Source organism: Erinaceus europaeus, chromosome 13, assembly GCF_950295315.1.
Source record: "Erinaceus europaeus chromosome 13, mEriEur2.1, whole genome shotgun sequence".
Classification (NCBI taxonomy): domain Eukaryota; kingdom Metazoa; phylum Chordata; class Mammalia; order Eulipotyphla; family Erinaceidae; genus Erinaceus; species Erinaceus europaeus.
This window is the reverse complement of record NC_080174.1, coordinates 77,251,617-77,275,062: the sequence shown is the minus strand read 5'-3', so window position 1 is coordinate 77,275,062 and position 23,446 is coordinate 77,251,617. Positions and strand designations below refer to the sequence as shown.

At 41.0% G+C, this 23,446-nt stretch overlaps 1 protein-coding gene across 6 annotated transcripts in view; it reads left to right on the top strand.

Moving 5' to 3' along the window:
• The window catches only part of DAB1 (DAB adaptor protein 1), a 1,538,943-nt gene that overhangs the window by 113,068 nt on the left and 1,402,429 nt on the right, over positions 1 to 23,446 (top strand). For all 6 annotated transcript variants that reach the window (XM_060206276.1, XM_060206275.1, XM_060206272.1 and 3 more), the window contains exon 2: positions 22,149 to 22,245. The gene's annotated coding sequence lies outside the window, so the exon portion shown is untranslated. The remainder of the gene's footprint in view (positions 1 to 22,148; positions 22,246 to 23,446) is intronic.

Below are 23,446 nucleotides of genomic sequence, written 5' to 3'. Positions count from 1 at the left end.
TATGCAAATCTACTATCCAGTGTATATTCTAAGGGTAACAAGAGTGTAAAGGGAACTAGAGCAGAGATACACACATAGAGAGTCCACTCTGGGTCAGATTTCTTCCCCAAAGTAATTCACAAATTCAGAAAGGCAAAGAAGAAAGAAGTGTATGACAAGATTAAAAAAAAAAAAAGAGATAGAGAGAGATAAGAGAGAGAAAAGGGAGAAGATAAGAAGAAGAGTTGTAATTAAAGAGCAGTGCGAGGAACTTCCCAAATGTGTATCAGTGAATTTAAAAAAAAAAGAAAAAAAAAAAAAACCCTGTTTGGTGGTATGGGGTATCCTGCTAGTAGCTGGTCCCAGGCACTGCTTATGGGGGGGGGGGGGGGGGCGGCGGGAAGGATGTATGCTTGAAAATTAAAAGGAAGAAAAAAGAATTTTTTCCCCTACTCTAATTCTTAACCCAAATTAAGTTATAGACACATCCTTGGTATGACCGCTATGGCCCCTTATTGGCTGGCCTGCTAAAGGCAGAAAATCCTATTGTTTACACGAGATGTGTCCGGAGCTCAAAGGCTAGCCGCTTCTCAATCCGCCATCTTCCGGGAAACCCCGCCCTCCAGACTTTTTTAAAGGATTTCTCAAAAATGAAAACTAGTTCCAAGTCCTTTGATCCAATGAGAGCTATACTCAAGAAGTCTTTGGATCCACCCTCAGGGTCGCGGTGGACCCTGGCGACTCCCAAGAGGCAGCCCCCGAGCTAAAGTGCTCTCTCCGGGTCCTCTGCCCGCCGCGCTCTGCAACCGGCGGAGGAGCCGCCTTCCCGGGCGGGCGGAGGACAATGCCCGGCGCACTCGCCTTGCCCGGCGCCGCCTGGGAATTCTGGCGCCCCGCTAGTCCGTGTCACCTTTGCTCAAATTGTTAACCCAAATTAAACTGTAATCACTTCTTTGGTGCCCCCCCCTTATTGACTGGCCTGCTAAAGGCAGAAAATCCTACCGTTGCCGACGATGCTATCAGAGCACTCGCTGTTAGCGATTTCTCTGGCCGCCATCTTCCCCCAGAATCCCCAGGTTCCCTATTCTTTATCCCTCTGGGAGTATGGACCAAAGATCTTTATGTGGTGCAGAAGGTGGGAAGTATGACTTCTGTAATTGCTTCTGCACAGGACATGGGTGTTGGCAGGTCGATCCATACTCCCAGCTGTTTCTATCTTTTCCTAGTGGGGTAAGTCTCTGGGGAGGATAGGTTCCAGGACACATTGGTGAGGTTGTCTGCCTGGGGAAATTAGGTTGGCATCATGGTAGCATCCACAACTTGGTGGCTGAGAAGCATTAAGATATAAAGCAGAACAGATAGTTTAATAATTAGCAACCAAAAGGTGAAAAATATAGCAGATGAGATGGGGTCTTCATATTGGAAGAAGCTAGAAAGTCTCTTAGGTATATCCCAAAGGGCCCGTGACTTTACTGATTTTTTTCCAGTGCCCCACTGCTAACATTCAGGAGGCTAAAAGAATTGCCTAACTCCTCTAATCTTCCACCAGGTTGCAGATACTAATATTGTTCATCCTGACTTCCCTAGGCAGGTAGCTTCACTAATGTAACCTCACTTCTCCAGAGCCCTACCCCACTAGGGAAAGATAGAAACAGGCTGGGGGTCTGGGGTCCTATTCGGGGAGTCCTGAGATTCCCAAACAGACATGATGGGCCTAGACCTCGAATAAATTCTTCTCTCCATTGTTACCAGTCATCTCTATCAGGAACAACAAAGTAGACCCCTTTGTGGGCCCCCATAGGACCTTGCCCTAAACTTTTATCAACAATGGTAGAGAATGTTCCATCTTCTGAAGGAAGAATGGACAACATACTCTATGCTGCACCTGAGGAAGATGGGTCCTGATATTGGGGCAGCTTGGAATGTTCCTACTCATGACCACAGAATGTGAGCTCAGATATACAGGAATGCAGAGGTCACATAGGCTCCTAAGCTGAACATGGGCCCCAGACCAAATCAAATAGATGGGGTTTACAGTCAACAATATGTATGTCCCTTTCTCATATTAGGAAGCTACTCTCTTCCCTGATCCAGCTTTCTGGTCCTTTTCCAGCCATTACATTGTCTCCCCAGACAATAACTTGGATCCACCTGCATATCAGATTTCAGGCTCGGGAAAGAGAGAGAGAGAGAGAGAGAGAGAGAGAGAGAGAGAGAGAGGGCGCTAGTATAGCCACAGGCCCTTTGGAATATAACTAAAATAGGCCTACTAGCTATCTACAAAACAGAAGACACCCCCCCCCCCCCCGCACAACTCTTCGTCTGCACTATTCCAGCCTTTAGGTTCATGATTAGTCAACAATTTGTTTGGCTTTGTATGTTAACTCTCTTTTCAGCCACCAGGTTCCAGATGCTAGCATGATGCCAACCAGACTTCCCTGGACAGACAATCCCACCAATGTGTCCTGGAGCTCTGCTTCCCCCAGAATCCCTCCCTCCCCCCAGGGAAAGAGAGAGGCAGGCTGGGAGTATGGATCGAACTGTCAATGCCCATGTTCAGCGGGGAAGCAATTACAGAAGCCAGATCTTCCACCTTCTGCATCCCACAGTGATCTTGGGTCCATAACCAGAGGGTTAAAGAATAGGAAAGCTATCATGGGAGGGGATGGGATATAGAGTTTTGATGGTGGGAATTGTGTGTAGTTGTTCCCCTCTTATCCTATGGTTTCATCAGTGTTTCCTTTTTATAATTAAAATTAATTAATTAAAAAAAGAAAAGAAAAGAAACAGGCTGGGGGTATGGATCAGCCTGCCAATGCTCATGTCTAGCAGAGAAGCAATTACAGAAGCCAGACCTCCCACCTTCTATACCCCAAGAAGAATTTTGATCCATACTTCCAGTGGGGGAGAAATTGTAGAGGAAAGATGACTAAAGGGCTCTGGAATCCAATTCCAGCAGCATCCAGAGAGAGAATAGGGAAAGAGAGGGACATTTGGAAGTAGTAATAGGTGTAGGTGTGACTTGGGAAGGAAAGGAAGACAGGGTCATGGGAAAAATGGGGAGTGTATATACATATCTATATCTAGATCCATATATATATGGAGAGAGAGAGATGGTTATAGAAATAATTATCAACCCATATCTGTGACTTATGGAGGACAGCTATAGCTTCCAATGAAGGGAATGGTGGTACAGAACTCTGGTGGTGGGAACCGTGAGGAATTATAATCCTGTTATCTTATAAATTTGTAAATCAATATTGTTACTAATAAATTAGATTAAAATAAAATAAGAGAAAATGGGGAAAAGGAAAAGAAAACAGGGTCACTGTAAGACTGACAATCTTCTTATGGATGGTTATTATTTGGATGAAGCGTCTCAATTCACCTACCTGGATTCAAAGACTTGACAAGAATGTCAGTTCTCACATGGCTTCTGTCTTTACCATTAGACAACGTCTCTCTGCGCATTACTTTAAAGGTAGGATCTGTCCGTCAAAGCTGCACCTGCACTCAGAAAGATCACCTTTATACTTCCATCTCGCTTAGCCCCTGCAACCACCTGCTTGTCACCAAGTGCCACTACCTTTTTCTTAAATAGCTCTCTTCAGCTCCCCTATAACCACTGACCTCTCCTTGACCTTCAAACATCAGTCTCTCCCTGCCCTGCATCATGGTGAAGTCTCCAAACTGGTCACCATGCTTTTTGGTTTTATACCTCTTAGGACTCATTTTGCATATTGTAGCCAACCCCACTCTTTCTAAAATGTAAGTCTAATTATGCCTAGCCTCAGTTTGAAAGCCTTAAAGAGATCCCAGCGGACAAATAAGTAAGTTAACAGTCTTGGGCCTGGCTTCAGTGACCATGCAGTAGTTAAGGTACTAATTCTGGAGTTCACGTCCATAACCGAATGACCTTGAGACAATTACTTAACCTTCTGATTTCTTTCCCTCTGAAGTGAAAATGAAAATAATCTTTATTTATACAATTATTGAGAAAAGAAGACAAAGTCAATTCATATAAATGTAGTATTTTATGCATACATCTCTAAAATTAGTTTATAGCTGTTCAATATACATTGTCAGCATATATGAATATATATACATATATATAGTGCCATATGCATGTATTCATATACACTGAGAACAGTGTCTGGCATTCAGTAATTATCATTAGCATTTGTCTTCTTATTATTCTGTTTCATACTTTCCCATTACTTACACTGTTTTCCATACTCTATTTCTTGTATGCAATTTTCTAAAAATACCCTTTTGCTCTAAAGCTCTATGTAATTCTGGACTTCCTCACTTCTTTCCATCTTCAGATCCTTATTCTCATATTCTCTGGTCCTACTTTATCATCCTTGTCCATTAATCATTTTGTCTTGATTTACATCTTACTGCCCTTCAGCCACCAAGTTTCAGGTGCTATTATGATTCCATCCTGACTTCCCTGGGCAGACAGCCTCATCAATGTGTCCTGGAATCTCCCCTCTTTAGGGCCCTACCTCTAGGGAAGTATAGAAACAGGCTGGGGGTATGGGTTAACTTTCCATCATTCATATCCAGTGGCGAAGCAATTACAGAAGCCAGAACTCCCACCTTCTGTACCCCAAAAGGAATTTTGGCCCATACTCTCAGCAGAGGAGAAGTAATAGGGGTAAAATGACTAAAGAGCTCTGAACACCAACTCCATCAGAACCCAGAGGGAGAAGAGAAAAAAGAGAGGGACATTTGGCAGTAGTGATAGGTGTATGTGTGACTTAGAGAGAAGACAGGATCATGGGGAAAATGAGCTAATATATACAAATATGGAAAGATAGCTGTGGAAATAATAGCCACCCCATATCTGTAACCTTGGGATAATTTCTGTATCTGGGGATACAAAACTCTGGTGGTGGGAACGGTGCAGAATTATATCCCTGTTATCCTATCATTTTGTAAATCAGTACTACATAATTAATAAAATTAATAAAAATGAATTTCTGTGACTCTTGAACACTGCTGTTCCTGTAGCTAAAATATAATGTCCTAGTCCTTCTTTCCATTTACTTAAAATGTTCTTAAGTCCCAGAAATAATAATATCCAAGCCCCATTCTACCTGTCTCTGTATATGTTAATTATTCAACATTGTGGTTGACTATTTAGACGTCTCTCCCTTCTACTGGACTTGAACTCCCTATGACAAGAACTCTGACCTGCCTAGCTTGAATACCAGTGTCTTTTGTGCTAAACCCTACAAATGTTTTCGATTTAGTTCCGCTTGAAAAAATGGACTTCTAAAACATAGAAATATCAAAAGTTGGTTCTAGTAAGAATCTTTGGGGACATATATTTCATAGAATACTGCTCTGTAATCAAAAGAGTTGAGATTGTATTGTTTGTGACAAAATGGATGGAGATGGAAGTGATTTTGCCCAGTGATGTAGCTAAACAAGTGAAAATCAACTACCAAATAGCTTCATTCATATAGGGAACATAGATAGCTACTCCAAACAAACTTGCAAAAACAAAGTGAGTTTGTGAGAAGTGTGTTGCTTATCAGAGGTAGGAGGGCACAGGACTTTGATGGAAGGTAAGGTGACTTATACACACTATGTTATATGTGAAAATGAACACCCTGAAATCTTATAATTTTGTAGGAGACTGTTAAATCACTACTAATACAACTTTAATTAAAAAAAAAAACCCAAAGTTGTAATAATCAACCTGAAGACACAATGAACTAGAGTGGTCAACATACTCCAATTCAACCCAGTTTTCCTTCCTGAAGTTGCCATCACATATAGTTATAAGCGATGAGACTATTACTAATGACCTGTAGACTCTGGCTGGTTGCTGCTGCTGATGTTAGTAGCGATATTAATGATGATGATGTCTGTTGACTTTTTCCAGGTGATATTAACACTTACTTATTGAATACTGCCTCTGGGTCAGACATTGTTGGGCACTCTGCAAACCTAAGGACCTTTTCTTTAACACAAACTGAACTGTGCTATGAAAACTGTAGTTTTATTTTTAATTAGTGATTTGATATTTGTTTATAAGATTCCAGTGATATTTTATAATCTCATAATTACAATATTATAATATAATATAATTATAAGATTATAATTATAAGCACCCACCACCAAAATTTTGTGACACTCTCCTCCATACCTCACATACCTCAACCCACATATAGTTATAACCACCATAGTTCTCATAAAATTTTAAGGACTAGTCACTTTTAAAAAATATTATTTTATGTATTTTATTTTTGAGAGAGAGAGAGAGAGAGAGACTAGACATCTGCTCAGCTTTGGCTTATGCCACCATATGCCACAGGGGGATTGAACCTAGGACTTTGGAGCCTCAGTCTGTTTGCATAACCATTATTCTATCTTCCCCACTCAACTAGCCACTTTTTATTTTTGAAAGTTCATATGTTTCAATTTTCTTTATTCGATATAAGAGCAAAATCATCCAGTAGTTGTCTTTCAGGTCCTTCACTACTTCAATAAGCCCAACCATCTCTAGTTCCATTCATTTTGTCCCAATGAACACTATACCATCTTTTTAATTGCAGAGAGAATTCTATCAAATATATTTCCCATAACTTCTTCTTCTTTCTTCTTTAGATAAAGACAGAGAAAACAGGCAGAAAGATGGAAAGAGTGAAGAAGAACAAAGCACCAAAACTTCTTTCAGTGAGCTGGAGGCTGAGCTTCGGCCTGGGCTGTGTGTATGACAAAGGAACACACTATCCTAGTGAGCTATTTCCTCTGCCCTTTCCTATTCCTTACTTATCCAGTTGTCTGTTGATGAAAATATAGATTGCTGGGGCCAGATGGTGGCACATCTGGCTAAACACACACAGTACAGTGCACTAAGGATGTAGGTTCAAACCCCTGGTTCCACCTGCAGGGGGAAAGCTTCATGAGTGGCAAAGCAGGTTGCAGGTGTCTCTCTCCCTTTCTATCTCCCACTACCCTCTCAATTTCTGGCTGTCGCTATCTAATAATAAATAAAAAATATATATTAAAAAAGAGAAAATATAGATTGCTTCCACTCTGACTAAAACCACTATGCACATAATCTTTCTGAACTAGTGTTTTCAAGTCCTTTGGATTTATGCCTTGTGGATATATGCCTACAGGATCACAAGATGTTTCTGTTTTTATATGTTTTACAGCTCTCCATTCTGTATTCCAAAAGGATTGCCCCGGTTCATATTTCCATAACCAATGAACTGTGGTTCTTAAAGTACTTTAAAGTTAAGTGTGCAGCTTGGAGTTCTGACCTCTGTGTATACTCATGTGCAATCTTAGATAACCCAGCATCCCCACCTTCCTTCACTCACCACCTTCCTTCCCAGTCAGCAGCCCCAGAGATGTTCACTGTTACATTTTTTATTATATTGTCATTGCTGGGGCTTCACCACTTCAGACAATTTTTTTTTTTCAGGTGGAAGGGGAGAGGCAAAGGAGGAGGGAGAGAGACACCAGAGCACTGAAGTTTCGTCCAGTGCCATGGAGGCTGGGATTGAATCTGGGTCACTTATGTGTGTCTTTTTGTTTGTTTGTTTGTTTGTTTATTGGATAGACACAGCCATAAATTGAGAGGCAGGAGGAGATAGAAAGGCAGAGAGACAGACACCTGCAGTACTGCTATATCACTTATGAAGGTTTCCCCCTGCAGGTAGGGAATGGAGGTTTGAACCCAGGTCCTTGTGCACTGTAACATGTGCATCAACTTGGTATACCACCACCCAGCCCCTTAAATGGGGTCTTCGTGCATGGTAATGTGCACCCTCTATTGGGTGTGCCATGGCCTGGCCCCACATAGCTTATTTTAATCTTTGACTTGAATGAGTCTTCAGTGTGAGGCAAACATTGTCTTAATTGTTTTACATATATTATCTAACATTTCTTCATACTTACCCTGATGTGAGGACTATTACTTCCTTTCACAGCTAAGGCTCAGAATGGTTAGGTGACTGGTTTCAGGTCACAGATAGCTATAAAGTGGTGGTGAGTCTGTTCTGGTTCCAGAACCTGAGGTAGCAGTAAGGACAAGAGCAGGCCATGCTACCAGAATTAGATTCAGTTAGTTTTGTTCCCAGTTTTCTACCAAAGGTCATAGTGGTGATGTTTTCATTCTTTATAAACGTGTCTCTCTGGAAACTCGATTTCATATGACTAGTCTGCCAAAATATTTTCTTCCTCTTGTTTCATTATCAGGACTTCTCACTCAGGCATCCATGGATTTACTTGATTACTCTCGTGACTGCACTGCTTTGTGACCCAAACTGGCTTATTTTGACCTCTGTAGGAGGCTGCTTTGGGGGTGGCCTTGCTGAAAAGATTAAACTGCTTAATAATTTCTTCTTCTTCTTTCCAAGGGTGATCTTTGATGAAGGAGTCAGGAGTAGTCCTGTCTGACTGTGTGACTACTTTCTCTTTCTCAGCTTGTGGCTGTTTCTAAGGAAACACAGTTAAAGTAGTTTTTTTTTTTTTTTTCTTTTTTTGTCTGCTATACATAGACAATGACTTGTCTTTTAACTTTTGTTTTTCAATTCTACTTTTTTTTTTTAACTTTATGGGAAGGTTAATGACTTACAGTGCAGTGATTGGCGCATGAGCAGTGTCTCAGCACCCCATGATGTAAGTGTCTGGATCTTCTACTCTGAGGCTCCCATTACCCACTGATGAGGGAGGGCCCTCTTCCTGGGTGAGTCTGGGGGTAGGACGGCCTTTGGAAGAACACAAGAGATTAGCTGAAATGCAGACTGAGAGTCATGGCTTTGGATAACACAGGCTTGGGCCCCCCTACCCCCCACCCCCAGGAACTCACAAGGATTGCTTATAAACTCACTTGACTTTTCTTTTATAAGTCCATATCTCTGCTCTGTGTAGCTTCCCTTCTAAACACAGTATTTATTCATGCTTTCCCCCTGGGCTCTGAACTAATCCACTACATTTGACTAAGACATAGAAGATGAGTAAATGCCTCCTTGCAGACTGGAGAATTAAACAGATAATCTGAGTTCTATTTGGGTACCTGGCTCAGTGCATGGTGGGGTAATTGGGGAGAAGCTTTGTTTTTCCTTCTTTGATGCAAATGAAGAGCTTAAGTGAAGACAAACTAGTGGAAGTGGAACTTTTTTTTTTTTTTTTTTTTTTAATATTGGCTTTGAGACACTGGGGACAGACAGAATTCGGCTTTTCATTTAGTACCTATGGGTTGTTGTCCTTTAGCAATTTCTCTGACCATAGAACATTTGCACTGTGATCATGCAATTGATTCCTTCCTGTCCCAGTGTAAGTTCCATGCAGGATAAATTGTGCCTTGTTCATCACTATATCCCCAGTGCCCACAAGTATTAGCTCAAAATAGGCATTTAATAAATATTTCTCCGATGTCTGCAGAGTTGTTAATTAGCAGTGTAAATGGTCTCTGGGTAGGGAACCATTGCAACCTAGTGAAAGATCATGGGGTAAAGAGATGATGCCAGCTTTTAACTGTGGTAGTTTTGAATGCCCTGCCAGATGAATATACAGATCCCAGTGGTTCAGATAACTGGGCCTGGGTCTCTTTCCTACTTCTCCCACCTAAGCCTCCAAGTCATTTTCTATTCCAAAGATAACCTTGATTTCAGGCTGGCACCTCTTTCACAAAGTGTTTAAACAAAAGGCATCACAGGGTGTGTGCGCCGATGCCTCTTGGGGCCAGTCACCTGAATCCAGTGGTTTGAGCCCAGTGAACCCACAGCAGAGGCAGCCACAGATCTTCACAAAGACTGGACCTGCTGTCAATTGCCATTTCCTCGTGCTGGCCTCAGCATGGCCTCCGAGAGCACAATGTACACAAAATTATAATGTTATCACACATGCTGCCACCCAGAGTGAGGGCAGCCACTCGGGAAGGCACACACCAGGAGCAGGCAGGCACAAAGGCCATTCCACGACTGAAGTCACATGTGTTGATATTTTTAGCAGAGGGGTGGCTGAAATACAATTTCAATGAAGATTGCATTATGGATTATTGCTTGAGAAAGCCTTGACAAGGGACTAAGGAGACTCTTTCTTTTCCAGTGGGGGCCTTTTTCCTCCACAGGGGTTGAGGGAAATGGGAGGAAAGAGAAGGCTGCTGCTTCTATTTTCTGAAGCTGATGTGAGATGGTGTGGTGATAATGTATAATGGTTTCCTAAGCAAATCTCCATGTGACAGTGTGTGTGTATGTGTGTGTGCGCACATTTACTCGTGCTGTGTTATCTGAACAACTCAGGCCCTGTCTGCTAAGCAAACAAATGATGTTCTTACCATCTTACACAGTGGATATTCAAACTCAAGGCAGACAAATAGCAATGTTCCCATAACTAGCTAGTAGCATTGTAAAGTTCAAATTCCTTCACATGATTGGTAAATCCCTGGTTAATCCAGCTCTTACTTACCACTCCAGACTCCTGTTGCAACATTGTCTTCTTCTTAGTCTAAACTCTTCTACAGTCAGATAGTTCTTTCTAAACCTCTACACTGTTTTCTAGCCTGCTCACACATCTAGTTCCTCCTTCCCCCTCAGGCTTTACTTCACACAGAAAGACTTCTGTGACCTCTCAGGTTTGAACCTGTGACCTTTTGGATACCATAAACTCTGAGATTATCTGTTAACTCTTTTTATTTTTGATACACTGTGGAACTCTGATTGAAAAAACTAACATTTTCAGTTTCCTCATTGAGTCTACCAACAGGAGTGCAAGGAATGAGAGGAAAAAGAAAAGAGTTTAGCATGCCTTAAGACCTCTCCACCATCACTGGTCACTTCCATCAGGAATGTCATCATAAGCCCTCTTGTGTGCCTCTCCAGGACCTTGCCCTCACTAGAAAGCAACAATGGTAGGGATAGTCCAATTCTCCAAAGGAAGGCTAGGTAATCCTACTTTGCCAATGGAAGAAGACTAGTCCTGAAATGAGTGCAGCCTAGAATTTTCCCAGCTGTGACCATGGACTGCAAGTTCAGACTGACAGGGACTCAGAGGTCATACAGGCTCCTATGCTAAATATTAATATATATGGGTCAGATTAATGTAGTAAACAGTTAATTGTATGTATATATTTTCTATTTTTAACATAGAAAGTATATTTTAGTATTATTTTAAGTTTAGGAGCTACTCTGCCCTTATGCAGTGTTCTAGCCCTATTCTTAACTCTGACTAATAAAATTTTAAAAATAATTTGGTGTGTTTTACCAAATAAGAAAAATAACAAATCAGTGTCTAATTTTTTTAACCTTTTAAGTAGATTTTTGTGGTGGTACCAATAACAGTGTATAGAATTCTGCTGAGTTTTGCTCCAAGAAGAAGTAGGAGTTCACTATAGTTCTTAAAAGACAGAAACAAGATCAACCTGGGTACAACCTCCATATTATCATCTACTAAATGTAAATAAGGACATCAACTTTATGTTTACAGGACTTTTTTGAAAATAAAAAGAAAAGTAAAGGGTATAGAAGTACTTTGCAAATCATTTAACACTTAAAAAAAAAATCCATCCAATAGACATATATTGGGTTTGTCTGAATTAACAGGGATGGAGACAAGAACTATGGTGAATAGGAGGCAAGAATAAAACCTGGTCTTGATTATTTTTCATTTCTATGTCTAGGACAGAAGAACTTTGATAAAGATTCATGCCGTGCTACAGAAGGCGGACATAGTTTATAAGAGGATATTACTAGGCCTGCAAAGTAACTAATTTGAATAATGTGCTGCTTTGCTATGTATATGACCCAGGTTCAAGACCACCCATTGAAGGAAGCTTCATGCATTAAAGGAAGCTTAAGCGCTATGCCACCTCCTCTCCCTGTCTCTCTTGCCTTTTTCTCTCTTCCCATTCTTCCCCTCCCTCCTCCTCAGTATCTAAAATATAGAGGGAGACAGTTACCAATATTATAATTATTAAGGTGGGATTTTATTATTAATTGGTACCAATGAATGCTTTTAATTTTTCTAGAAGGCTACTCAGAGAGTCATTGCCATGCTATCAGAAGAAACTGAGCTTTGGAGACAAGGATTAGTTAGGCAACTGAATCTGGACAAGGCACTTTTCTTCTTCAATATTAACTGATTTAACTCCTCCTGTTTAACTTGGAATGTTACTGAGATAACTATACCAGCTAGCTGATGCTAAAGTGCTTTTAAAATTATCACAAAAATCAATAAAAATAAAACTTTAATATGCTATAGGTATGTTCTGGAAGAATTATTAAAATTAATTGGAGACATTAACAAAATTATTTTTTAGGAAGTGCTCATGAAAAGCTATTTCATTGTGACAAATGGAATGGGAATTAATGTGTATAGCATGGAAAGGCTCCGTGTTAGTTAGATATTGCTGTAATCATCAACATGAGAAAACTTATGTCAACCTGGCACTATCCCATGAGATAACCATCATTCTCCCCCTTCCTACTGGTAAGGAGAACAAAGTCAGAAATGTTCATACATTTTCCCCACGGAATATAGGTAGTACTCAGAAGGACCAAGAATTGCCCAAGAGGGAACCTTCTACCCGAACAGTGCAATAGATGATATCATCCCTCAGACTTGACTTCACTCCCAATGGCTTTGATTAAAATACAGAGTTACTATGACATTTTGCTTATCTTTCTCTCTGAGGAGGCAGTGGAGTGAAGAATCTGATTAGATGGAGATCTGTCTGCCCCCCCCCCCCAAGAATCCTTCCTTTCACATGCAAGAACAGGAGTTCAGGGATTATGACAATCTACATTGTGGAATCAGGGAGGGATGGGAAAGAGTTCATCCATCTATAGGCTTCTGGAGATTTCCTTCCCAGTCATATTTTTCAGGGAATCCCTGAGAAACATGAAAATGGGTAGAAAGTACCAAATTTACTCTGTGTCCTCCTGATGCACTTGACCCTTCCCCCAGCCCTTTCATACTGGAGTCATTTTCACCTGGAATCCATTCCATTTCTGATTTTTATAGTCTTCCGTACTATTTTCTTTCTCTGGGATATTCTGATTCTCACTCTTCTATAGGCAATTATCCCTCCATCTAGTCTGAATGAAAGTCTAGCAGGATATATTATCCTTGGTTGAAACCCTTTTTTACTCAGGGCTCAATAGATATCTTAACATTCTCTTCTTGGTTTTAGAGTCTGAATGAAGAAGTCTGCTGATAGTCTTATGGAACTTTCCCCGTATGTGACTTTTTGTTTTTCTCTTACAGCCTTTAGGATCCTTTCTTTATCCATGCTTCTTTTCACTGTAACTATCATGGGTCTTGGTGTCTTCAGATCTGGGTTGATTCTGTTTGGGACTCTCTGGGCCTCTTTATGTCCTTTCTGTTGTTTAGGTCTGGGAAGTTTTCTTCTATTATTTCCTCTAGTATGTTTACTTCACCTTCCTCTGGCAGGCCAATGATAGGAATGTTACTTCTTTTGAGATCATCCCATATGTCTCTGTTGTTGTTTGTTTTCAATGTCTCTCATCTCTTTTTGAGCTCTTTTACCTCTTTCTTAGTTTTCTCTAGCTCATCCTCTGTCTGGCTAATTCTGTTTTCTGCTTTTGTTAGCCTGCTTTCCCCTCCCTCAGCTTCCTTCTTCAGTTCAGTTATAGTATTAGCTTGTTCTCTTAATTGGCTCAGCTGTTTCAGCCTTCATTTCTCTAATTACCTTGAGGTAGCTCGTGTTTTCTTTGAGGGTCTCATCTGTTGTTTCTCTATATCTGATATCCCTTTCCTCCATAGTTGTCTTCATTTCTGTGATTATTAGGTTTACTAATGCTTGCATACTTTTCTTATCTATGGTTATTTCTGACTGATTTGGAGTTTCGTCTGGACTCCTGTCCTGATTCATTGTGGTACCAGTTTTATTTGCTCTTGATTTAACATTTTTTTAATGTGGTTTGTATTTTTGTGTTCTCTCATTCTTCAGTTGTTGTGTTTTGAGTACAAGCCATGTTAAACTAAAGTCTTTTCACAAATGCAATCACAAACCTCAGAAAGTACAATAATAGCAACTGAACAGTTCAAACAATACCAGTTAGCCAAACAACACCTCCAGTCCAAAAAAAAAGAAAAAAAAAAAAGAAAAAAGAAAAGAATAGAATGGGGAAAAGACAAAGAAATAATATACAATTATGCAAATCTACTGTCCACTATAAATTCTAGAGATGGCAAGAGTAGAAAGGAAAGGAGAAAAGAGAGACAGACAGAGAGAGAGTCCACTCTGAGTCATATTTCTTTCACAAAAAAATTCACAAATGAATGTTAGTGAATTCAGAAAGCAAAAGAAGGAAGGAGAAGGGAAATTTAAAAAAAAGAGCGGTGAAAAGGAAAAGTGTTCTTTTTTTTTTAAATTAGCTAGGAGGAGAGAAAAAGGAGGGTAGAGAGAGAGGGAGAGAGAAACAAGTTCCTCCCACAATAGATAACACACCCAGTCAGCAATCAGTGGAAAAAGCAACAAGAGTTAATTTTGGTCAACCTGAGGAGGAGTGAAAAGGGACACACGTATATAATAAAAGTAATAATAAAATAAAATAGAGTAAAAAATCCTAAAAGTCAGTCTGCTACTTGGACCACTCCAGATGGCTGCACATAGTCTGGTCCCCTTCCTAAAAAAAACAAAGACAACCAATTATAATATATATATATATATATAATCCAACTAGTCTTTCCCAGGCTGTACTGAGGCCCTGATTGGTCAGATATTCTGTCACTCAAATAGAGCTCCAGTCCCCTTCAAAAAGAAAAAGAAAAGAAAAGAAAAGGCTTGGAATGACAGCCCTGCTGGGCCAGAAATCTTGGTAAAGAAAGTAGCTCCACAGGAAGTCTTCTAGGAGCAGCTGGCCAGCCTGTGGGGGCTGGTTTTGGGGTTGGGGAGGAAAGGTGAGTTCATAAATAATCAAGCCAACGATTTTCCTGTCCACTGTCCTTTTGGCCTCTGTTTGCCAGCCCAAGAGTGGGTTATAGGACTTTTTTTGGTGTCATTCTAACCACCCCTTGCTCTCCTTTACCACCGATGGTCAAAAATCCTTCCCTCCCCTGAGAATCCCAGGTTGAAATCTGCCTTTTTCCTGAGTTCACACCAGGTATTGTCTCCAAGTCGCCATTTTGGCTCGCCGCACTCCCATAGGCAATTATCATCATCATCATGATCATAATCATCATCATCATCATTTATCAGAGCACTACTCAGATCTGGCTTATAGTAGTGCCAGAGATCCTGTTTATTACTTAGTTCCAGTGAAAGCCCTTGATCTTCACAGAATTGAGTATTTTCTTTGCTCAATTCTATACTTTTTTGTATATTTACCCAGCTATATTTAGCTGTATACTGTTCCTTTTTTTCTCTTTTTTTAACTAGATAAACATTCTGGGAAATGAAGCACAAATTATTTAAGACTTTGTTCTCAGAATGTAGCACTTTTTTTTTTTCACCTAGTAGCAGTCTAGGGACTATTAGCTGAATGATCAAATGAAAAAGAGTGAATGAGTTGAGAGAGCTTTGTTCCAGCCAGGTACGCTGAGGGGCATTCAGTACTATGATAGCCTTTAGATTCTCTTTTCCAATTTCATTACTGATTTAAGTGTTTTACAAAAATAGTTGATGTCAGGGGTACATTTTTGTATCCATACATAGGGTGTGTAGGTCACCACACTCTACACCAGAACTTTGGGTTTGATTTTTTACTTCTTCCTTTTTCTTAACTTTACACATTTCTATAGTTTACCTGAAGGCACATTCAATGCCTTGGAGAATGTGAGTCTAAGAGCAAATCCCTTTAGGGAACTTGCCACATCTTATCTGTGCTCCTTTTTTTTTTTTTTCCCCATTTTAGCCTGTCATTGAGTTATTTTTGGTAAAGTACTTCTTCGGGATTGAGGAGAAGCTAGAAAGATCTGGGAGAAGCTAGAAAAGATCTATGATGATGCTTTACTCAGAAAAGGGGGGGGACACTTTCTATTTTTATAAGAATTTTAAAAAATATTTATTTATTTATTATTGAATAGAGACAGAGAAATTGAGAGAAGTGGGAGAGATAGAGAGGGAGAGAGACAGAGAGATATCTGCTGCCCTGCTTCACCACTCTTAAAGCTTCCCTTCTGTAGTGGGGACTATGGGCTTGAATTTGGGTCATTGTGCACTTAACCAGATATACCTCCCTGGCCCCAGGGAGATACTTTCTAACTAATGAATTGCTTCATTTGACCATTGCTTTTTAACTTATGTAGGATCAAAGAGGCTGTGAGTTTAAGACACAGACCCTTGGAATTTTGAGGGACCGGCATCTCAAAGTTTGCATTTCCCCTAAGTTTGTATTTTGAAAGCTAGCCTTGAAAGTTTATGGTATTAATAGGTAGGGTCCTTGAGAGGGGCTGCCATACGTTCCATGCTCATAAACAGGAATATTGCCCATATGAAAGAGGCTCCGGACTCACCCGTTCAACCAGGTGAATATACATTAGAATTGGGAGACCCTAGAGGGAGTCCTTATTGGACAGTACTTGCACTTTGACTCCAGGCCTCTAGATTCTGTATATATGTATAAATGTACTTTTGCCTTTAGTTTCTGGGACTTGGTGCTGCCACTAGGAATCCACTGCTCCCAGTGGCCATTTCTCCTCCTCCTCTGCCTGGCCTTCCTCCTCCTGCTCCTCTTCTTCCTCCTTCTTTCTACTTCTTCTTCTTCCCTTTCTAATTTTTGTATTTTCTTTTAATCTTTATTTATAGATAGAGACAGCCAGAAATGGAGAGGGAAGTGGGTGACGGGGAGAGAGACAGAGAGACACCTGAAGCCCTGCTTCACCACTTGTGAAGCTTTCCCCCTGCAGGTGGGTACCAGGGGATCAAACCTGGGTCCTTGTGCACTGTAGCATGTGCACTCAACCCGGTGTGCCACCACCCGGCCCTTCCTTTCTAATTTTTGTATTAGATAGGACAGAGAGAAATTGAGAGAGGATGGGGAGATAGAGAGGAGATACAGAGAGAGACCTGTAGACCCGCTTCACTGCTCATGAAGCAGAGTCCCTGCAGTGGGGAGCAGAGTGGGGTTCAGACCAGGGTCCTTGAGCTTGGTGATAATGTGCATTTAACTGGGTGTGCCACTGCGTGGCCCCCTACGATTAAAACTTTATTTATCAGCAAAAGACTACAGAGATAATAGTGGGGTTGGGAGAAGCGAGCTGGAAAGTAGAGTCTGTGGAAACTCTTTTGTTATAAATCACCTGTTATCTTGTAGCAGGTTGTGGGTGTGTGTAGATGCAATCGTTGGTTTCAAAGTGCTGTTGCCAATTTCAAATTCTGCAGGTACTGTTTTGCCCCAGGGAGCTCCTTGAAATATGTCAGGCTGATGGTTCAGGGCCCAAGTATGAGACTTGTCAAATTTGGGATCCGAAGCCCTGTATGAACCCAGTTTAGTATTCAGTAAATATATTTATAGCAGCTGCTGTCAGGGTAGTCATCACCAAAGGTAGACAGTTGGTGGCTTCCTTCCTGCTATGTGTCTCGTCTAAACAGCCTTAAAAATAGCACCCTTGACCTCTACCTTCTGCACCCCACAATGACCCTGGTTCCATACTCCCAGAGGGATAAAGAATAGGAAAGCTATCAAGGAAGGCGATGGGATACGGAGTTCTGTGCCGGGATAGCCTGAGGGTACTTCTTCCCGAGCTAGTGCTCTCTGGGTTGGAGAGAACTCAACTGGAGCCGACCTAGGCTGCTGCGTGGAAGAGGGATCAGGAACTCGTGCGGCACTAACTTCGCAGGAGATACACTCTGGAACTCTCGGAGCCAGAAAGCAATTTCCAAGTGTCTTTAATCAGAAGAGCAGCTGTTTTTATACTCTCCAAGTAGGGTGGAAACAGGATGTGATATAGAGAGGGTGGAGAGAAAAGTGACTGGTGAAAATCAGAGTGTGACAAGGAGGGGGCGGAGCAGGCGAGAATCCTATCACTGAACCACCAATGCCCTGGAGGGAGTGCTTTATGTAAATGTAAAAGTGATTTATGTAAATAGACCAAAGCTTTGAATGGGATTATATCTATCCCTATATAGGCATATGGTTAAGCAGAAGCCAGGGGGAGCTGGCATACTATCCAACAGTTCTGGTGGTGGGAATTGTGTGGAGTTGTACCCCTCTTGTCCTATGGTTTTATCATTACTTCCTTTTAATAAATAAAATTAAAAAAAAAAAATAGCACCCTCCTCCCCATCACCACCCATTTGCAAGACAGTGGGTAGAAAGCCTGTCTTCTCTTTTTAAATAGTGGCCTTCATCTCCCGAGCCACAATTCTGTAGTGATCACAAACCCCTGTGTTCTTCCTTCTTAGAGGTGGCTACAATCAAAATCTCTTGTTCATGTCCATTTAGTTATAAAACATAGCCCTTGGTGTTTTTATTCTGGTGATCAGAGAAAGCCAGGGGATAAATAAATAGACAAAGAGATAAGATGGGGCCAGTGAGACATATAAGGATGAATAAAAAAGGAGTAAAGAGTCAAGAGATTGATAGGATAGGGGTCCTTACTATCATCCTTATAGGGTGATCCGGGCAGGATTATTTGTGAAAGGGATATCTGAACTGAAACTTGAATGATAAGACTGCTTACAAAAGCTATAAGAAGTTTTTTTTTTTTCTTGCTAGGAATCAAACTTTGTACTTCACAATTCTAAGTTCGAACTGTCCCACTCATATACTTCCCTGCTCATATATTGGGTTATAGGGAAAATCATGATATATTATTCTGTGTTTTTCTATGCAAAATGGCTCATGACTTTTCTGACAACCCAATATACCAATATACTCACACACTAAAAAGTTAAAGTAATTAATTTTGCCTTCAGGGTTATCTCTGGGGCTTGGTGCTGGCACTCTGAACCTACCTCTATCAGTGGTCTTTCTTTTTTCTTTTCTATTCAACAGGACAGAGAGAAACTGAGAGGAGAAGGGGAGGTAGTGAGAGAGAGAGGGAGAGAGAGAGAGAGAGACACACACACACACACACACAGAGACCTGCAGGTTGGCTTCACTGCTTGTGAAGCAAGCATCCCACTGCAGGTAGGGGAGCAGGGGCTCAAACCCAGGTCATTGCATTGATCCTTGTGCATAATACTATGTGTCCTTAACCAGGTACACCACCACCTGACCATTTGGCCCCTGTATTTATTTTTCTTTGATGGGGGTATCAATGGTTTAGAGTTGACTGTAAAATACAATAGTTGGTTCATCTATGTGTAATATTTCTCAGTTTTCCAAATAACATTCTAACCTCCACCATCATGTTCCAGGACTTGAAGTCATTCTTACACTAATGTAAGAAGTGGGGGTAGGCACATTCTAGGCAGTGGGACCTTGTACCCTGAGACCTGGGAGAGAACTGTTCTTTTGATGAAATATATATATATATATATATATATATATATATATATATATTTTTCTAAATGTCAAAATTATGTGAGAAGGAGATGGCAGTCGAAGTCCAAGAGATAGGTAGAGGCCAAATCCTACAGGATCTTTAAGGGCATGATAAAATCTAATCGATGGGGTTTACAATCAAGAATATTTATACACCTTTCCCATATTTGGGAGCTTCTCTCTTGCCTGATCCAGCTTTCTAGTCCTTCTAACAGCCATGCCATAATCTCCCCAGACAAAAATTAGGATCCACCTGCATATCAGATTTCAGGCTCAGGCAAAACAAAACAAAACAAAACAACAACAAAAAAACACTAGTATATCCACAGGCCCTTTGGAATATAACTAAAATATGTCTACGAGCTATCTACAAAACAGAGACCCCCCCCCCCAACTCTTCACCTGCACTATTCCAGCCTTTAGGTCCATGATTGGTCAAAAATTTGTATGGCTTTGTATGTTAACTCTCTTTTCAACCACCAGGTTCCAGATGCTAACAGGATGCCGACCAGACTTCCCTGGACAGACAACCCTACCAATGTGTCCTGGAGCTCTGCTTCCTCAGAGCCTTTCTTTAATAGGGAAAGAGAGAGGCAGGCTGGGAGTATGGATCGACCAGTCAATGCCCATGTTCAGTGGGGAAGCAATTACAGAAGCCAGGCCTTCCACCTTCTGCATCCCACAATGATCTTGGGTCCATACTCCCAGAGGGTTATGTTAGCGAGCATAAATCAAACCACCATCCACTGCAAGGAAGCAAAGATGTTTATTGACGAATTGCAATCCGGGCCGAGATGGTGACTGGTGTTAGTCTACCAAGCTCGACCCCGAGCAAGGCTCACACCACACGATATATAGAAATCCAGTACACTCAGGGGGAGACACACACTTCATCTTAACAATCTGTACCCAATCATATTCTATAGAAAACGCGGAATCCAATTATTTCAAACTGAGCAAAAGCGGGGTCCATACAGAGCGAAGCGCGGGCAAATTTCAAACGTAGCAAAACCACACAACCAATAAGACTTAACCAGGTACTAGGCCCTTACCTCCCCCTACCATCTTGCCAGGCCATCTGGTGACCAGCATACTGCTAAGGCTGTGCAGAGGTCCTGATAAAACCTGTCTCTAGGCAGGGCTTCCAGCCCTCATACAGAACTTCTGCAAGTCACCGGATGGCCCTCACTGATTAGTTCTGTTCAAGGGGAGAGGGCAAGGGACCTTCCACCTCGCTCAGCAAACCAACTTAATTCTAAAGAAAAAGGAAAAAAAGAGCTTAACACTAAAACCTAAAAAGAAACTTAACCAAGAAATATATTAATAAATCATTAATATTGAAGAGGGGGTTCCAATGTAACAGCATGTTGTTGCCTGTCACAGGTTAAAGAATAGGAAAGCTACCAGGGGAAGGGATGGGATATGGAGTTCTAGTGGTGGGAATTATGTGAAGTGGTAGCCCTCTTATCCTACCATTTAGTCAATGTTTCCTTTTTATAAATAAAAAATAATAAAAAAAAGATTAGGAAAGCTATCAGGGGAGGGGATGGTATATGGAGTTCTGGTGGTGGGAATTGTGTGGAGTTGTACCCCTCTTATCCTATGGTTTTTGTCAGTGTTTCTTTTTTGTAAATAAAAATTAAAAACAATAAAAATAAAAGTTACAATGACCACATTAAAAAAAGAAAAAAATAACCTTCAGAATTAAGTCTCATCATGTAGGGTGCTTGTATTTTCATGGATATGACCTAGTTTCCACCCTGCCACCACAGGGCAGGAGTTATGAGACTAGAGGAAGCTTCTTTGCTGTGATGTCTCTGCTTTTCTCTGTCTGGAAAGATAGAGGAGTAAAATTACATGTGTGATTCCCCATTTACACAAATACATAACAAAAAAACAAAGAGTTGTAATATTAAATCTAAACCTTTGGCAGGTTTAAATAGTATATATTTTGCAAAGCTCATGGGTTGCTTTGTGAAAAATATTCTATAGACAAGAGAGTAGAAAAAGGAGGAAGAATCAGGTTGGAAATGGGTTTTAGGTCAGGATCTAAGGGACCAAGCTGTGTATGATTAGTGATAGTAAGAAGATTGCAAACTGTTAGGTTAGACCTCAGGCAAGATGGGCTCTGGAACATGGAATCTTATCTTATTAATTAGGGAACTTTTACTAACTTGATGACTCTATACTTTCCATGGCTTATTTTTAAAATTTCAAGTATTTTATTTGTTTATTTATTTATTTACTTTCAGAAAGGGAAGCAGGTCAGCCACTGTTTAACTCTGGTTGATGGTGATGCGAGGGACTAAACCTGGGACCTCAGAGCCTCGGGCATGACAGTCTTCTGCATAACCTTTATACTGTTTTCCACTGCTCATTTCCTGAACTATGAACTCATTAGTATAACAAAGGTGTAAGTAGCTGTCTTGGGCACTTTGAAAGTCACCTTTTAGCCTCCAGCTATGATGACTGTTAATGAAGATCTCGATCTTGGTCTTTGTCTTGAAAGTCCTGTTCCAACACTCACAAGATGATCAATTGGAGAGCTTTTTAATTTAGCATCCCCAATCCTCAATTTCCTCAGCTGTAAAATGGATTTTGTAACCTCGCCTGCTTTTTTTCAAGCTTATTAGCCAAAACATAAAATGAGGTAGTATTTGTGAAAATAGCTAGCATATTACAAGATATTCATGAAAGTCATCTTGGCTTTGATTCTGAATCGTCTCCTCCAACCTTCTGTTTTCCTAGACTAAGATCATTGGAGGCCAGATGTTTCTGCTTAAACTTCACTCCACATGTCAGTGAAGTGTGCGGCCAGAGGAAACAAGCATTGCACCAGGAGATGGTAGGTAGGTGCACTGGTTTTCTGTGTCCCTCCTTCCTAAATAAAGACTTGGGGTAAGCCCTCTCTCACTCTGGACATTGTAGTAGTGGCATGACTTCACGTGATGCGTATGTTAACTTTAGCAGCAGCAACTATGGTAAACATCCACAGTTAGTGAGGGGAAAGACAAAGTGCTAGGTGCCTTCCATCCAATATGCAATATTTAAGAACATCCTGCGAAGTGGCTATTCTACATCCCCAGTTTACAGATGAAATACTAAAGTAGGGGAATTAGAAAAGTCACATCCTTCTGAAAATAGCAAGCAGAGTATTTCCAGTGCCAGTCAATGGCTTCTGCGACTTCCAAATATAGCAGTCTTGCAGCTGTGGGATCTTGCCTTCAAAGAAACCACTCAGTCTGGTCATTCTCGTACCAGCTGTGGGAAGACACGTCACCATGCAGGAAATGCCTGGAGTTGCGTTCCTTGGCATGTGCAGCTCATTCCAGCTGATTCTGTGCTTGAAGCACCGTGTGGTCTTTCTGAATTTAGCCTGTACAAAAGGTTTTCGTCTCCTATCTGTATTTTCATACCCCACTCCAGGTTTCTATCACATTGCTGAATAGTGCTTTGCTTCTGTTGATGTACTTTTTCTCACAGCATTTATAAACAGAAGCAAAGCACTATTCATTCTTCATTGTTTTTCTTTCTTTTTTTTTTTTTTCTGTGTTAACTACAGAAGAAATGTCCAGTTATCTGCAAAGACCTTTGCCTTTCGGGATCCAGGATATTATGAAAGGTGGTAGGGATTGTCTCTGAAATGGGACACGTGCGTTCTCATTCAAGCTCTGCCACTTACACTTGAGTAATTCTGGACATATCACCCAGCTTAGCTGAACCTGAATTTGATTCCCATAAAATGCAGCTGTTAATGCCAGCAAAATCAGAGTACTTGCTGTCACATATTTACCGCTTATTAGTGATACAAGTTTTTATTTATTTAAGAAAGGAGACATTAACAAAACCATAGGATAGGAGGGGTACAAACTCCACACAGTTCCCACCGCCCACTCTCCGTCTCCCATCCCCTCCCCTGACAGTTTTCCCATTCTTTATCCCTCTGGGAGTATGGATCCAGGGTCATTGTGGGTTGCAGAAGGTGGAAGGTCTGGCTTCTGTAATTACTTCCCCGCTGAACATGGGCATTGACTGGTCGATCCATC